We start from the raw sequence: 17,069 nt of genomic DNA on the forward strand, positions 1-17,069 counted from the left end.
GTTAATGTAAAAATAATAGATGTATTTCCCTGTGTTATACAATATATTCTTGTTGCTTATCTATTTCATATATTTTAGTTTGTATCTCTTAATCCCATACTTCTAATTTGCCCCTCTCCAGTTTGGTAACCACTAGTTTGTTTTCTATATCTGTGAGTCTGTTTCTGTTTTGAATATACATTCATTTGTGTAATTTTTAAGATTCCACACATAGGTGATATCATACAGTATTTGTCTTTCTCTGACATTTCACTAAGCATAATATTCTCTAGGTCCATCCACATTGCTGCAAATGGCAGGATTTCATTCTTTTTGTGGCTGAATAATATTCCATTGTATATATATATGCCACATATTCTTTATCCATTCATTGGTTGATAGGCAACTGGTATTTTCTTAAGGTCAATTTCTGTAACAGGAATTTTAGGGTCAAAATTTGCTCATTTGTTTGTTTATCAAATGAGGTTAAGAACAACTATTCTCAGGGGCAGTGTGAGGGTTCAGTGAGATGGAGCATGAGAAGGAGGGAGGTGTTACTGAGAAGTGGTTCAGGGTATGGTTTTGGGTCCAGAATTCTTAAATTTCTGGGTTCATATTCCTGATTCCATCATTTATCAGCTGTGTGTCTTTGGGCTGGTTACTTAAACTCTCTGAGCCTCAGTTTCCTTATTTGTGAAATGGGATAGAAATACCCACAGAGCAGCTGCTAGGATTAAAACGGTTGTTAATTCCAAGTAAAGCATGGAAAGTAGCACCCGGCACTGAGTAAGTGCTCAGGAAAGCTGGCTATTATTGTACGAGTGTGAGAGACTATTACTACTAAAATCATCTAGCATATCTGTTCTTGCCAGGTGCCAATTTCATGGAATAGGTGACCGGGATTGCTCCAGGTCTGTACATGGAGTGTCCACTTTGAGGATGACTTCTATAACAAAACTGTAATTGCAAGCTAATCCCCTTTCCCCACACAGTATACTCTGGTCTCCTCCTGGGGCTGTGCTTATGAGATGTAGTCTAAGTTTAATATTTGCATAAGCAAACATAATTAGGAAGATAAATACAGTGCAATAATAAAAAAATATCACATAGCTCTTTGCAAAGCCAATCTAAAGTGACTCAGATCACTTGGTCCTATCTCAAGCCCCCGCCTGCCACTGCCACTGTCACATCTTTTTTCCTGGGAGGGAGGGACTCACAGCGAAAGGGTCATCAGGGCCTTCGGGAAATGAAGGGTCTTTTCCTGAGCTGAGCCCCAGGACAAGCGAGATAAATCTCTTCAGGTCTCATTTAGGCTGACAGCAGCCTCACTTGTGGTGGAGGTTAACAGGGTGGAAAATAATGAAAAAAGGTCCACAGCTGAGCTCCTGGTGTCCTCGTTACCAGGCCTGTGCCTGTGGAACAAAGGAAATGACCCGGCCCCTCTGGGTCAAGAGAGAGCTGGGGACAGGGCCTTGCTGGTTGATTTAGCAGTGTGGCCCCCTTGTGTGACATCAGTTAGAGATGATCTCAGCACCGAGGGCTGCAGCCTTACATAATAATAGTTCCTGTAGACCTCAAACAGTGGCAGAGGCTGGTTTCTGGTCAGCCTGGGGAACAGGATCGTCCCCCCAGCCCATTTTACAGATGAGGAAGTAAAGCCCAAGAGTCACCATTTGTCACACCTGCAGGAGGCAGCGCCTCTTACTGATTGTGTGACCCTGGGCAAGTCTCTCTGAACCTCAATTTTCTCATCTGGGAAGCAGAGATGAGAATGCCAACTTCAGGGACTAACTTGAAAGGGTAGAGGTAGGCCTAGTGTCCAGCACAGGCCTGGGACCCAGTAGGTTTTCATTAAAGGGTGGCTTGTTAGTGATCCCGAGGAATGGAGTCTCCCTTCCCAGCTGAGGGTGGGAGTCCTTCACCCTCCCCCAAGTCATACTCTGGCCCTGCCTCCGCAGGAGGAGGGAATGGCTTCCAGGCCAAGTGTTCTTCCTGAGCTTAGTCCTTGGGCAGCTGCCCCACCTGCCAGCTTCTCACAGGGGCAGGATGCCCTTTGACTTAATAACTCCTTTTCCTGATTGTCCATGTCCCCTTCTGCAGTGGGGACTGGAGGCAGCACTTCACAGTCCACAGCCATAGTAGGGTTCTTCTGGGCAAATGCTTTAAGTGTGAGATGTGGATCCACCAGAGCAGGACGGAAGTGGGTGAGATCTTAGAGGCCATCGTAGTGATCAGGACTCTTATGGTTGCAAATAGCAAAAACGCAGCTCACCTGGCTGGAGGGAAGAAAGGGAGCTTATCAGCTCTTTGATCCGAGGCTGACTTCAGGTGTGGGGGGCTTCAGGGGCACAAAAGATGCTGTCAGAACTCAATCTCTCTGCAGCTCTGCTTCAATTTTGTTTCTTTTCTTTTTCTTTCTTTCTTTTTTTTTTTTTTTTTTTTGAATGGTGTAAGAAGGGCTTGGGTGTAGTCAGTCTCTATGTTACGACCACATGGCCCACCCCCTGTAGCCCCAGGCTGACATCCTGTGGGCCACCCAGATCAAATCCACACGGAAACCTGTCAGTTATTCGGAGACAGAAATCATGACCACACACCCAGGCCCTTCCCACCTCTGGGTAGACATGCCAGGTTCCTTCTGTTGACCCCCTGTGATTTTGATTTGCATTTTCTCTCCTCCTGGGTCATGTTCCAGGTCTTCTCTGACCTGCAGAATGAACATTCAGAACCTTTCAGAACACTGCAGGAAAGCCTGACCAGCTAAAAGTAGAGCAGGGCTGTCTAGACACTTTATTTCTGATAAGGAAACCTATGAAGGCGCCTGTCTGTTTCATGATCATCTCATCACATGGTTGACTCACTCTGAACTCTCAGCTCCAGTCTCCTGGGGATTTTGTACCAAATGGTTTTTAATCTATCCTATGAATTCTGCACTTGTGTGTCTTTGTATCTGCCCTTTTTAAAACTTCATTTTATTACATTCTGGTCAAATGAGATCAGTGTCCTGAAATGATTTTTCAAGCAGCAGTAGGGTAACTTTTCCAAGAGATCCTCATTCCTTGTCTGTGGGAAAGGCCTGTTTTTGTAACTTCTCCCTGTCTTCCTCCTCTGTGTTACCTTCTCCTTCATGTCAGTTCTTGGGCCCCGTGTTTGATTCATCTCTATCTTCTTACTGGAGAAGGTGGAAAGTGGGGCAGAGGGTGGAGAATGAGTTCACAGTGGATGTGATCTTTGAATTAGGTGTTGAAGGATGAAGAGGAGTCCCCCAAGTGGGGAAGGGAGGTTTGGAGTTCGGTGTTAGGAGAAAGGCAAGAGCACGGTGGACAGAGTATGTCATGACGCAGGTCCAGGGCAGCCTGGAATGCAGGCTGCAGAATGGCAGTCCACAGCTGAATTGGTTCTCAGGTGTAATCTGCTTGACCCTCACTATGTTAAGAAAAATTCAACCAATACTTTAAAATTGTGGGCTTTCACATAAACATCAGAATTTTGTGTTCCTCTTGGAAGACCAGAAGCTCTGACAGTACCAGACCCACAGGGGTTCATTCTTGGCAGTAATTGTCTGGCGCTGAGTTGCCACTGGCCCTTCAGGCCAGGCACATTCTCTCCACTGTCCCACAGCCCCTGCAGCTGTCTGGTGTGTGACACCTACTTCTTTATTTTAGCTCCCTGGCCCTTTATGTGTTTGAGTTTGTGGCCTCACCCTGAAACATGATCTACCAGTGGGTCACAAAGGGTAGCGTCAGGATTACCTGGACAGCTTGTTAAACACGGATTGCTGGGCCCCACCCGCACAGTTTCTGATTTGCTAGGTTGAGTGAGGCCTGAGACTCCGCGTGTCTAACAAGTTCCCAGGCGCTGCTGATGCTGCTGATCTGGGGCCCACACAGGGAGAATGACTTACCGAGTCCGACCTCCTTGTTTTCCAGGTGAGGAAGTTGAGGTGAGTGCAGGATCTGGCCCCAAGCGCAGGTGTTCTTCTCCAGGTCCAGTACTGAGTCCCCGGCCCCCCGTGGTGCAGCAGCAGGGAGGGTCCATCTGCATCCTGCCTGCTCCCCCTTCCCGCCCCAACCATTTCTGAGACTGGGCATTGAAGCCCATTCCATTTCCAGCATCAGCTTCCTACACAATAGCCATCCATTATTCTCTGCTCTGATGCCTGCAGAATTTAATTACTTGCCCCGGCCGTGAAGTGAATTTGATTGTTGGCAGCCGCGGTGTTCTGAAGGGAGCGCTAATGAGGAAGGACTCTTAGAAGAGGAGAGAGGGCATTCGGGGGGTCTGTGTTTGAAAGCAGCCATTCACTGTGTGGCAATAAGGGCTTGGTCTTCAGTGAGCTTTCTCGTTCCCGCCTTGAAGATGTCCGTCGCATTTCATAAATAAATCAGGGCTTTTGTATCCAATAATTGCCTTGCTTTGTAACCAAGATCAAAAGCACCCATGGCCTTGGCTTCAAAGCCACGTTTATTTTTTATTTTTTTCGGTTGCAGGAGAGAGTGAGGGTTTGCATGCTGGAGGGTCCAGCTCTGAAGCCTGCCTGGAGAGAGCGAGCTAGCAAAGTGGGCTGACGGCCAGGGGACGAGGAGCCTTCAGCCATCTCCCCTGTCTCCCAGGGAGATGAGTTGTGAATGCGCACTCTGCTAGTCGAGCCTGCTGAGCTGGTCCCCATTAGGCATTTCCAGCTCACTCAAAAAGCATATTTTAGTACTATCCTGAGAACAGATGAACAATAATGATAGATAAACAATTAGTGAGTGCTTACTGTGTGCAGGCTAAGCATTCTATATATGTTTAATTCTGAAAGCCTTAGAGGAAGATGCTGTCATCACCCTCATTTTGCAGATGAGGAAACTGATGCAAATAAAGGTGGAGCTGGGGTTTGCATCCAGACTCATCTGACTCCAGAGCCCATGCTCGGTGGTAAAGGCAGGTGCTAGAGAAGATGGAGAAAGGAGTCAGACACGGTCTGGAGCTCACAGTGCAGAATGGGAGTGAAGACAGATGTGTATCAGTGATGTAAATACAGTGGAGAGGGAAGATACAGCGGGCTCAGAGGGAGGAGGACTTCTCATCTGGGCTGGGGGTCAGTTTGGGGTTGGGGGTGCAGCATTTGAAGTGGATCCTGAACTGAGGATTAGGCTCCCTTCCAGGGAAACTGACTGTGAGACAGTGATAATGTGCAGGGGTCTAGTAGTGACCATTCATGGGGTCCCCACTTGCAGAAGGAGAGGCAGGGAAGCAGGATTCAGGGAATGTGCAGTCACAACAAAGTCCTCAAATGACTCCTGGGGAGCTCTGAGGCTGGGGAGGCCCTTCCGAGTTGTCCTGGAATGTGGCTAGGAAGTTAGGCCTTTATAGCTCCCAGATGGGGGTGTGGCCTTGGGCAGATGCCTCTTTGGTGAGGCAGTTCTGAATAGGGCTGACAGCTGGGGGTCTGCTGGCAGCCCTCCTCCAGCCGGGGAATAAGTCCTCCAGTCCTGACAGGGATCTGAGTGGTGCATCACTGGGTCCTCAACAGATAGGTGGAGATTCAAGAAAAGTGAGAGAGAGGATTCCAGGCCAAAGCCAAGGCCCGTGGGCGGAAAAGTCTGAGTCCTGTATTGTGAACAGGTCAGCCAGCGTTGCAGTCTAGTCCAGCATTTAGGGTGTGGGCAGAGTCTGCTCAGCCCTGTTCTGCCACTTTCCAGCTGTGTGAGCCCAGCCTAATCCCTAAATCCTCTGAGTTTCAGCATTTTCAAAATGGAACTAATAAAAAATCTCCTTCATAGCGTTGTTGTAAGGATTAAAAAATGATGATGTAAAATACCTCTGGTACCCAGTAAACAATCATTGAATATTAGCTATTACTAGGATGATTATTGGGACTTTGAGAAAGAGCGTAGTGAGAATTAAATTTGGAGGTGGGATGAAGGAATGTTCAGGGCACACAGGTTAAATAGATGGTCAGAAATAAGACAGTATGCTCAGGAAGCCACTCATTGATTAATTCTAACTGACGGAGGTCTTTCTTTTTTTATAACCTCTTATTTCTTCCTCTTGCCTTATAGAATAGCTTGGGCCTCCGCTGGTACAGTGTAGCAGGAAAAGGGAGAGAAATGGCATCTTGACTTTTAAAAAGTATGCTTCTAACTTTTCACCATTTAACTCTTAGCAAATTAGGAATAAATGGGAACGAACTTAGCCTGATAAAAAGGGTGTTTACCAAAAACCAACATCAAATATCATACTTCCTGCTGAAGAGAGTTCAACAAGGTGGTTGATTACAAGATCAATATACAAAAGTTAATAACGTTCCTATGTGCCTGCCACATCCAGTTAGAAAATGTAATTTAAAATTGCATATATTATAAATAAATAAATAAATAAATAAATAAACCCTGCATATATTGGAAAATAAGAATGATTGAAAATTAATGCCATTAATGCTACAAATTAGCTGCATCCTAGAAATTTTTATAAGTGATATTTTCATTGTCATTCAGATATAAATATTTTGTGATTTCCATTTTGCAGTTTCTTCTTTGCCCCATAAATTTTTCAGAATTATGCATATTTTAGTTCAAAAGGTATTTTTTAAAAAGCTTTCTACTTACTTTTAATTTCTAAGTTTATTGTACCATAAAAAGAAATTAAGGTCTGTAGGTTATATTTTTTGGTATTTGCTAGAGCATTTGCCTCATCAGATATCAAGACTTCCTCTAAGGTGATAGTAAAACAGGTAGTACTCACGCAGGGCGGGGTAAACTAACCGGCGGGCCAGGACAGAGCCAGACACAAAGCCCTCCACGAACGAGAATGCAGTATATGGCAGTGGTTCCTTACAGACTCAGGGAAAGGATAGACTGTCTAGTAAACGAGGCTGATTCCACTGGTTGCTTGTCCATTTATTATTATTTTTTAGGAACTGGTTTAAACATGCACACCATTTTTTTTTAATATGGAAAAAATTAGACCTCCACCTTAATTCACAAAAATATGTTTTAGATGAATTAAAGAGCTAAAGTTAAAAAGCAAAACTTTAAACATTCTGGAAGAAAATGTGGAAGATTCCATTTAAAATGTTGAGGGTAGGAAAAGGCTGCTTAAACATAAAATGTAAGACAAAAAAAGCACATACTGTAAAGGAAAATATTGATAAGTTTCTTTATATGAAACTTTAAAAATCTTCTCTACAACAACCATAAGAAATAAATAATGGGAAAAGACAGACCTGGTAAGGAAAAGATATTTGGCATGCACAGAATTAATAAAAGATTAATACCCAGAATATACAAACCAGCTCCTACAAATAAATCAGAAAAGGGCAAATAACCCAACAGAAACATGGGTGAAAGATATAAATGAGTAAATCACGGAAAATGACATTTAAATGGCTAAAAATATAAGAAAAGATGCTCAGACTTACTGGTTATCAGGAAAAGGTAAAATAAAACCAAAGGAGACACAGTTTGACTCCCATTAGATTAGGAAAAGAATCTGAAGTGTTGGCAGGAATGTGGGGCAGCGGGGCCACTTGTACCCTCCTAGTAGACATGCAAATCGGTCCAGCCCCTTTGGAGAACGGTTGAGGTATCTAGTAACAGAAGGAAGAGGTACACACCCTGTATCCCACCCGTTCACCTTCTAAGTATAGCCTGAGATAGTCTGCTATGTCTGCACACTCCCAAAACCTTGTACAAGGAGGTTTGCTGCAACAGTGTTTATAGTGAAGAAAAAAAGAGAAATCACCTAAATGGCCATCATGAACGGCATGGTTAAATAAGCTATGGGTAGTCATTCAGTGGAATATTATACAACCATTTAGATGAAGGAACAAGATCTACGTATATCAATGTGTATATAAGTTGAAAACACAATGTTGGGTGAAAAAAAGCATGGTACACTATAATGCTTTTTAAGTTTAAAACATGAACAGTTCGTATTATTTATATTGTTAGACACCTGTCTGAAATAGAGCTGTTATACAAAGGTGGACTGTATAAAAATATATACCAGCTTCAGGAGAGGAATTGGGGGATGAGGGAGGAAGGAGACAGAACACTTCAGGGGTCTCTACAGCATTTGGCTTCCTAAGAGTAGTTTTGAAGCAAAAATGGCAAAATCTTCGTGGTTATCTAATTTGGGTGGTGGGTTCGCTGGTGTTTGTTACTGTTCTGTCTACTCTTCTGTGTGTTTTAACAATGTGTGTTTATCATTGGAGCACTGAAATTAAGGGGGGAAAAAGAAAGGCAGGTTGGACGCAGATCAAGGAGGTCCTTGGGTGTCAGAACAAGAAGCTGGGCTTTATTTTCCAGACATGGGAGAACCACTGAAGGTTCTTGACTCAGGGGTGATGTGGTCAGATCCAAGTTTAAAGAGGATTAATTTGGTGTAATCGATGGCTTTGGAAAGAGAGATGCTGGACTCAGGGAGAGTAGTCACATATTATTATATGTATACACTAATGAACCAGCTAGTGATGGAAGGCACTTGGATCAGGGAGGCTGATACGGAAATAGGAAGGAAGGAAGGGATGGATGGATGAGTGGATAGGCGGATGGGTAGGTTCATGGACACTTAGATGGATGGATGGATGGACGGATGAGGGGATGAGTGGATGGGGAGGTGGGTGAAGGGGTGGGAAGGTGGTGGGTAGCTGGGTGGATACATGGGCACAGACATTTTTGAAACACCAGTGCACTCCTCATTACACCCTATTCACAAACAATGCAAAGGAAATCGAAGATCAGATTACAAAAGAACAGGGACGTTAGAGAGATGGCTCAGGTCAGTGATTTGGCAGTAAGTGATCAATAACATTGTGGATCCAGCAGATTAGCCTCACAACACCCATATTCACCTTGAAGACAATGTACAGAGGGAGAAAACAGCTCAGACGGGAGCGGCTTCCAGCTTTCATAGCCTTTGAGTTTTCAGGAAGACAGATCTGTCACGCTCCTTAGGACGCAGAGATTCTCACCCTCCCCTGAGCCCTTTGCTGCTTATTTGTGAGTGAGAGATTCATGTCCCCCTACTACTGCCAAAAGCAAAACAGAGCAAAAGACATAGTCAAGAGGGATTATTCCTGAGTATGTTCTGCTTTCGCAGATGCTCAGCCCAGCGGTCCCCACCATCTCTTTCTGCCTCAGCCTGGAAGCCGGGGGAGGGGCCCGGACTTGGCCACAGACAACAGGAGATGCTACAAAGTGGCCCTGGGTACTGTATGTAGTTTGATATTTACAGTGACCTACAGCAGAGCCTTTTAAATATCAGCATGCTTTTTACAGTAAGGCAGAGTGTTTTATAATTATTTTGGAATGTTTAGGGGGTACCTTCTACAGGCACACAGAGGAATAGCTCTCCCGAAGGAGACAACAGAGTGGAATAGTTGAGAGAATCACATTTACTAGCTCTGTGACCTTGAGCAGATCATTTACCCTCCCTGAGCCTCTGTGTCCTGATCTTTAAAGTGGTGTGGAAGTGGGGTTATCTCCCATGAAGTTCTGGTACTAGGCTTACGTGAGTCTTTGTCCGTAGAGCTGCTATCGCGGGGCCTGGTGCAGGCTGAGAGATCGAAAACAATAGCTGTTGCTGCTGTTGTTATCGTTAATGACAAGTATCACTGGTAGCAATAGTACTAAGCATTGTTATTAACGATGATAATAAGTATTAGTATTAATATTAATAGTATCATTAGTAGAGATCCAGAAACTCCTGGCCTGACCACTGGGGGTCACTTGTTCATGGCCATTCCAAGGTATCCTTGGACTTCCTCAGACCTGTTATCTCAAGCATTTCTGAAAAGCTTTCAGTGCAGACAGGTCCCAGAGAGACGCAGGGAGTTATTACAGGGGAAAGCGGGTGACAGACTCAGTGCTGGGCTTACTGCCTCAGCCCGCTGCTGGGCTTCTGGGTAGGCAGCAGTGCGGCCCACCTCGGCTGAGGATGTGTGACGAGTGGTTGCAGGGCCTTCCTGTTTCCCTGCAGTCTGATATTCCAGCCCTGGCGTCCTAGCTCCTTGCGAAAACAAGGAGATGACAACATTTGGAGTTGCAACAACAGGAGACAGAAATTAGTCTGGAAAGGGGAGGAGAGAAGAGAGGTGTCCAGGAGCAGGGAAAGGAAGAAGATGGGGGAGGGGGGATGAGTAACAAGGGTCCGGATGGAAGGTGCGGCGGAGTACAGGCTAAGATGCTCTTTGGAAGCCAGGGGTGGTGAGGTGACGGAGCACCGGTAGCCCAGGGCTCGGCAAGGTCGGACACGGCCGGGAGAACATTAGCCCGTCAGCAGTCCAAGCTGCCATGTTCAGGGCTAAGCTGACCTTCCAGGACAACTTGGAGAAGCCCCATCCCTCTGAGACACGCCCTTAAAGCCTTTGCTCTGCAAAGAAAAGCACAGTTGCTTTGGGAGATGGCCAGTGCTTCCATACAGCATTTAAATGGGGAACATCTGTGGGTCTCCAGTGTTGTTATTTGATGAGAAAACAAGCTGGAGTGTGGAAAAGCAGTGGATAAGAATGAAAAGAAACAGAGATTCTTGTTTTAATGAGTTTTGTTTGTTTATTTGTTACCATTATTTGCTTGGAACCCCAGAACTAGGAAAACCATGGAATGTCCCCAAAGAAAGGAAACCCAACATGAGAAAATCTAGTCGAGCAAAGAGCAAGAAAAAGGGGACAGGCCTCACTGACGCAGAGCCTGATGAGATGGAAGAGGGGAGAGCTGGGATTGAGGATGGTGCCTCCTTAGTCCCTGCCTTCAGGTTTTCTGACGGGTTCTTTTGAATGGTCTCCTCTGGAGAAGTGAAGGAGGAGTCTTGTTATAACCCAGCATTTTTTGTCGATACAAAGTGACCAGCACTAGAAATGACCCACCTTTGACATAGTCTGAGGGAGACAGAGATGTACCCTTTGCAAATAGAAGTTTTCAGCTCATAAAGTCCTAGGATCTGTTGTAGCCGTTTTGAGGTTTCCCCTTAAAAGCATGATTAGCCCTGCATTGAAAACCAAATGCAGCCATCCGTGGCAAGACTTTCATGGTGAAGAAATTGATTTCACTCAGGAATCATTTTGTCAAAAAATTTTTGTCGGCTAGTACCATCTTGACATGAATGTATGATTTTTTTGTTCTGTTTGTTTTTCAAAAATTCAAGAGTCAGAGGTGGCCACTGTTTACTGTCTCCATTTCCTCCTGGCGATACGGAGTTCCTTTTGCATGCAAGTCTTTGTAATCAGCACTCTGGGAAGCCAGAGTCCCAGCCTTTCAGGACCTTATGCTCTCTCTGGTTGGTTGGAAATTGGTCCCTTTGCAGAAACTGATTGAATTCTAGTGCTTGGTGAAGTGTCTTCAGAAGGCTGTCTCACCCTGTGGTCATTTTGGTGTCTTCACAATGATATAAGTGCAGAGTGCGTCAGTATTCTTTCACATGGGCAGAGGTGGAAATTCATGGGATTCCGTAAGCTGGAAAAGTCCAGAGGTAAATCTTATCTAAGCATCACTAGATCAGGACTCAGGCCTGACTCTCCTTGTGCTGGGCAGCCCAAGACCCCTGACATCCCAGCTTAGCCACCCTAGAGGAGAGATGATCTCAGAGGGTGGTTCTTAGAAAGCTGCAGGGAAGCTTCTTATTGGCTCAGCCTGGAATATGTCTCCATCTCTGACTTGGTCACTAGACACAAGGCACCAGAGGACTCTGGTCAGGCGGGGTCCTGTGTGGGATGGACCCATCTGGTGTGACCAGGCAAGCAGGGTCAGTCCCACCCATATCTCATCTTTTGTTATCAGAGAAGAAGGAGGGAGAAGCCAGAGATGGCTGTCATGGCTGATTTAGTCCTAGCAGGGCAGGTGGGCCATGGACAATCAGGCCAAGGAGAACAAGACTTGCCTGCAAGTGAGGACAAGGGCCGGGATGCGGAGTTTTGCACAGGTGGTCTCCAGAGGGCATGCCCTCCTTCGCAGCCTGGACTGTGGCCTGGACTCATCTCTGTGACAGCATTGCAATGGCTTCTTTTCACCTGTGTGCCTGTCTAGGCCCCGAGGAAGCAGGCCACAGAAAGTCATTACGAGTGCCAGCATTGGATTTAGACCAAGTAAAAGCTGGATCCTGGCTTTGCTGCTTCCTAGCTATACAGCCTGGGGCAAGTTGCTTGACCCTTCTGAGCCGCCAGCCCTCGTCTGCCAGGTGGGCATCATAATAGTACCTGCCTTCAAGTTTATATTAGATAACGTATGGAAGTGACTTTGGATGGTGTCCAGCCAATGGGATGTTCTCCAGAAACGTGGGCTGCCGCTGATGGTACAGGGATGGTGTCTCACTCTGCTTTGTGTCTGTAATGCCTATAGGAGGCTGGTATCTAGTCGGTCATTCGATAAATACTGGTGTAAATTGAATCTAGGTGAGAAACTGGCCCCAGAGGTGCAGGCAGGAGGGTGGGTTGAGGGGGTGCTGGGATTCCATGCAGGCAGCGGTGTCCGGATCCCCAGGGGAGCCTGGACATTCAGTCTCAGGAACCAGACTCTCAAAGGCTGAGATGCTAGAAGGGCACTTGTATAAAGATGCTCCCACACATTTGGATTTGGCAGGTCTGGGACGGCTGCCTTGATGAGCACCGGGGGACACAGATGGCCAACCCCAGTGAGACCTCACTGGTTTCTGGGTCAGAAACCCAAATGGACAGGCAAATGGAGATGCTGGGCACTGTGGCCAACTGGGGGGCACAACCCCACCCAGAGGGGCTGCTGTGCTCCAAGTGGGGGTGCAGTCTTGCTGGATCGTCTTGTTTTTCCAGAGAAACTGAAAATCTGGACTTGTAAGGGGAATTTCTTGATTTTTAAATGCTGGGAAGAGTCAGATTTTTCTGAAAACACTGAACGGCCAAATAAAACACATCTGTATGCCAGAGAAGCTGCCACTTGGAGCCTTTGGTCTAGGGCAATGGTTCTCACCCAGAATGATTTTGTCCCCCAGGGAACATTTGGCAACGTCCAGAGATAATTTTTGGCAATGTCCGACTTGTGGTGGGGCTGGGAAATGCTCCTGGAATCTAGTGGCCAGGGATGTTGCTAAACATCTTATATGCTCAGGACAGCCCCCTGCCCCTACTCAGAGAATTATCTGGTCCTAAGGGGAGTTTAACTTTAGTCATGGGCAAAAATAGAAGCAGGGCCAGGGCCACCTGCCACCTGATTTTATAGACTTTTGGGTCAGAGAGACAGGGCTCTGTCCTTCCAACCCCGAGGGACCAGCGCTGCTGTGGCTGTGCCCTCCTTGGCGCAGTGTAATCATTTTTCACTATCCGAAGCAGCCTACCGCCCCGACCTCTGCAGAGAAGTTCAGACAGAGAGTGCGGATACACTGCCACTGGGGACGGTGGGGTTTTGGCCTCCTCTTCCTGATGGAATGTTTGGTTTGGGTTCCTCATTCAGTAGTTTCTGGAACTGTAGCTGAGACTGTTTCCCTTCCCAACAAAATCCAACCATAAAAAATAATGCCTTTAGTCTGGTGCAGTTCAGTGATCATGATTTGCTGAGCGCTCACTGTGGCCAGCCCCGCCTGGGGTTGGCGCTGAGCGGGAGAGAGCAGAGACTCAGGCAGGTTCTGTCTGGTGACTTGCGGCGCCTCCATGCAATCCATGCTCTGTGTACCGGCATCGTCATCTTCCTGAAGAAGCACAGCGCTGATCATCAGCCTCTCCTGCTCAAAAACCAAAGGAGGCCCCCAGTTCCACTCTGAATGCAGCCTGCACTCCATTGGTCTCTTGATCTTGCCCAGCCTCTGTTTCAAACTTATCTTCCGCTCTTCTGTTGCTGTACTTCTCTTTGTAAACTGAACTTTTCCCTATTCCCAGCCTCCGTGCCTTTGCTCCGGCTGGACCCGCCCCCTGGAATGGCATCTCTGGCCATTTGTGCAGGATGACATGGCCCCATGGTGGTCCCTCCATCATCTTTATCCCAAGTGACCTCATCTTTCACTCTTCTGTGGCCCTTTCCACCTCATGCCTTAGAATTATTTGATTCTTGACCCTTGATCCTGCTAAACGAAGTGTTAATAAAAAATGCAACTTTGTATTCCCCTTTCTGGGCAACTTCCTAGCCTTGCCTCTGGCATCCAGTAGGTACCGATTCAGCCTGTAGCACTTCTCCCCAAGCTCTTCCCTTGTGCCCGGGGTGAAACCAGTACTGTCGTATGTGTCATCTCTTGTCATCCTCACAGGGACTCCACGACACCTGTGACATCATCCCACTTTTACAGAGAAGGAAACTAAGGCTTAGTGGAACTGTCCATTCATTCATAGATTCACCCAAAAAATAAACTTAATGAGCACCCACTATGTGACAGGCTCTATGGCATTGCTGGGAAGAGTGGGGAAGTGAGACACTGCAGATTGGGTACCCAGGAAACTGACTCTGAGACCTGAATTTAACATCTTAGCAGAATGATTAGGGGACGTACCTGGGATCTACCCCTTCGGGAGGGCAGGGGAGGGAGCAGGCAGGCTTACTCTAGGTCTTAGCCAGCCCTACAGGGAGTTCTGTAGATGGGGCAACCCTTCAGAGCTATCCAGCTTGAGTCAGGAGAGGCCGGCCTCTATGCCCCACACAGATCTGTCTTTGGATGAAATGTCAATTTTGGAGGGCTTGTCACCTTGTCCTCTGATGCCATCCCTGAAGTTTGCTCTCAGCTGGGGGCTGTCTACTGCCAGCCCTTCCAGAAGCTCAGATCCCCCAGAGAGAAAGTCTCATGGGGTTTACCTTTAAGTGGGGGAAACAAATGACAAATGAATAAGCAAGTAAACATGCGAGATCATTCCACTTCCCTTTACAAGTGCAAAGGAGGACAGTAACGGGTGCTCACTTCACCCAAGGAAGCAGCGGTGCTGAGAGGTCAGCTGAGTTAAAGCCCTATCCAGTCTTGGGCTCCATGGCTCCAAAGCTCAGTCCTGTCCACTCTCTACCAAGTCTATGCTAGTCACAGAGAGCCTCAAAAGTCAAGCTGAAGAGCTGGGTCTGGAACCTACAAGCACTGAGAAGGCTTCAGAGGGACACAGTGACATAGCTTTCTATGAAATTACCCTGGGTTGGGCATGCATAATCAGGGACAGGAGTCAGGACTGTGGTAAGGGACAGCTTCAGGAATCTGGGTCCTACAGCGATGGCATTGCTTCCTCTGGGACTGGTGGGGGGAAATATATCTGTTAGGTTGATTTTGGCTGCAAGTGACAGAAAACCCCAGCTTTGAGTGGCTTAACCAGTAAAGCCACAGAAGTGGAAGTTCACCAGGAGGTAGGCTCTGGGTTTGGTTCAGCCAGTTTCCTGGGAGGTCATTAGGAACCAGGTTTCTTTTGTTGTGCCACCCAAGGCTGCTCCCTCTCCTGGTCCTAAGAGGCCTGCTGGTAACAACTGGGCCTCCATGCTTTTTTCTAGGACTCAGTAGAAAAGCTAAAACCTTACCCTTAACCTTAACCTTCTAAGTCCTCTTCCATGCAGTTGTCACGTGCTCACCCCCAGACTAACAACACGTACCAGAATCCACTGTCTCAGGTTGGGATGGGGGTCAGTGACATCCTTGGAAGAGCTCAGCTGGAGGGATGACCACAGGGCCACATTTCTGACTCTATTAGGAAGCAGGAAGGGCGAGGATGGATAGTGGGGAGGGAACCGGCATGGTCTGCTACGTACAACAAAGGACTGGGCAGTCTGAAGGCAGGATGGACTGAGGAGGAGGGATGAAAAAGAAGTGTCAAAAATAGCTCCAAATTTCCAGTTGCCATGCCCGGCACAATATCATCCCATTGACTCAACTTGAGGAGATGGATGAAAGTTCACGAGCTTGCATTTGGATGAGTTGAGTTGGATGTGATGAGGGCCATCCAGACCGCACTGTTTTGCAGCAGCTGAAGGTACAGGTCTTTGAGGTCATGCAGGACGGAGCCCAGGAGAGAGAGCCATGGGGATGATGACGTGGCTGCTGGTTACCGAGAAGCAGGGGCTGAAGTCAGGAGCACGTGGAGAGCCGGCTGGGGCAGGGCTGAGAAGGCTGGACTCTTCCCAGTAGAGCTGCTTCCAGGAATTTATCTGACAGGGGTCCCTGCCCATGTGTGCAGTGACAGAGTACAACACTGTTGACTGCGTCATTGGAATATTAAGAGACTGGTGACAACCTGCTGGTTAATTAGTTGCGACACATCTGGTATATGGAACCCCAAGTAGTAGTCAGAGAAGGAGGGTGCAGGAGCTCCAGGGGCTGTGAAGGGAAAGTTCCTCAGATACAGCGTTAGGTGGAAAAAGGCAGGACGCAAAGGAATGTATAGACTGCTGCCATTTGTGTTGGGAAAAAAAAAAGACATCTGCTAGTTTAAAGTATGCTTGTAGATCCAGAGGCTGTTTCTGGAAGGTATCAGAAGAAACTTTTAATAGCAGTTGTTTCTGGGTGGTGTTCTGGGAGCCTGGGAAACTTTTCTCCTTTTACCTTGCTGGCTGTTAGAGTTCCTCTAACTATGTACGTTTATTACCTATCAGTAAAACTAAACCATAAAAATACATACGTGAGAAGCTAGGTCTTGGGTGTCAGAGATGCTGATGAGATGGAGGACCAAGAAGAGACCGCTGGAGGGCGTCAGAGAGTTCGAAGCAAGTGTCAGGGGAGGAGCGCAGGCTGAGAGTCAGGGAGAACCGAAGGAGATGCGGGTGGCTGGTCGGGTTCATGGAGCACCTCTGTAGAGGCACAGGATGCGACTGGAGCTTCCCCCGGAGCTCCGCACAGAAAGGCTGCCGAGACACTGCTGTGCTTTTGGGTTGGGTCCCCTTTCTTTAGTCTCTAGAGCTGGAGGGAGGTCTAAACAGATCTCTGGAATTGCCCCAGAGCTTCTGCTGTCTGTTAGATCTGGCACCTGAAAGGGCTGCCTTCAGACGGGGGATTCTTGGCAATTCCAGGCCCAGAAGCTGTGAGGACGGCTGTGCGCCCGGAGAAGGAGACAGGGAAAGCATCGCGTCTGGTACTGAGCCTTCCTCGGCTGCCGCTGAGTCCGGGGCTCTGACCCGTGCAGGGGTCAGAGGAAGGCAGGTCTCTGCCAGTCAGCTACTGGTCATGCTTGAGGCTGACGGAGCTGAGAG

General features: G+C 47.3%; 1 protein-coding gene across 5 annotated transcripts in view; it reads left to right on the top strand.

The window, feature by feature from the left end:
- The window catches only part of SRGAP3 (SLIT-ROBO Rho GTPase activating protein 3), a 220,639-nt gene that overhangs the window by 124,188 nt on the left and 79,382 nt on the right, over positions 1-17,069 (top strand). The window lies entirely within an intron of this gene.

Source organism: Camelus dromedarius, chromosome 17, assembly GCF_036321535.1.
Source record: "Camelus dromedarius isolate mCamDro1 chromosome 17, mCamDro1.pat, whole genome shotgun sequence".
In the NCBI taxonomy this organism is placed as follows: domain Eukaryota; kingdom Metazoa; phylum Chordata; class Mammalia; order Artiodactyla; family Camelidae; genus Camelus; species Camelus dromedarius.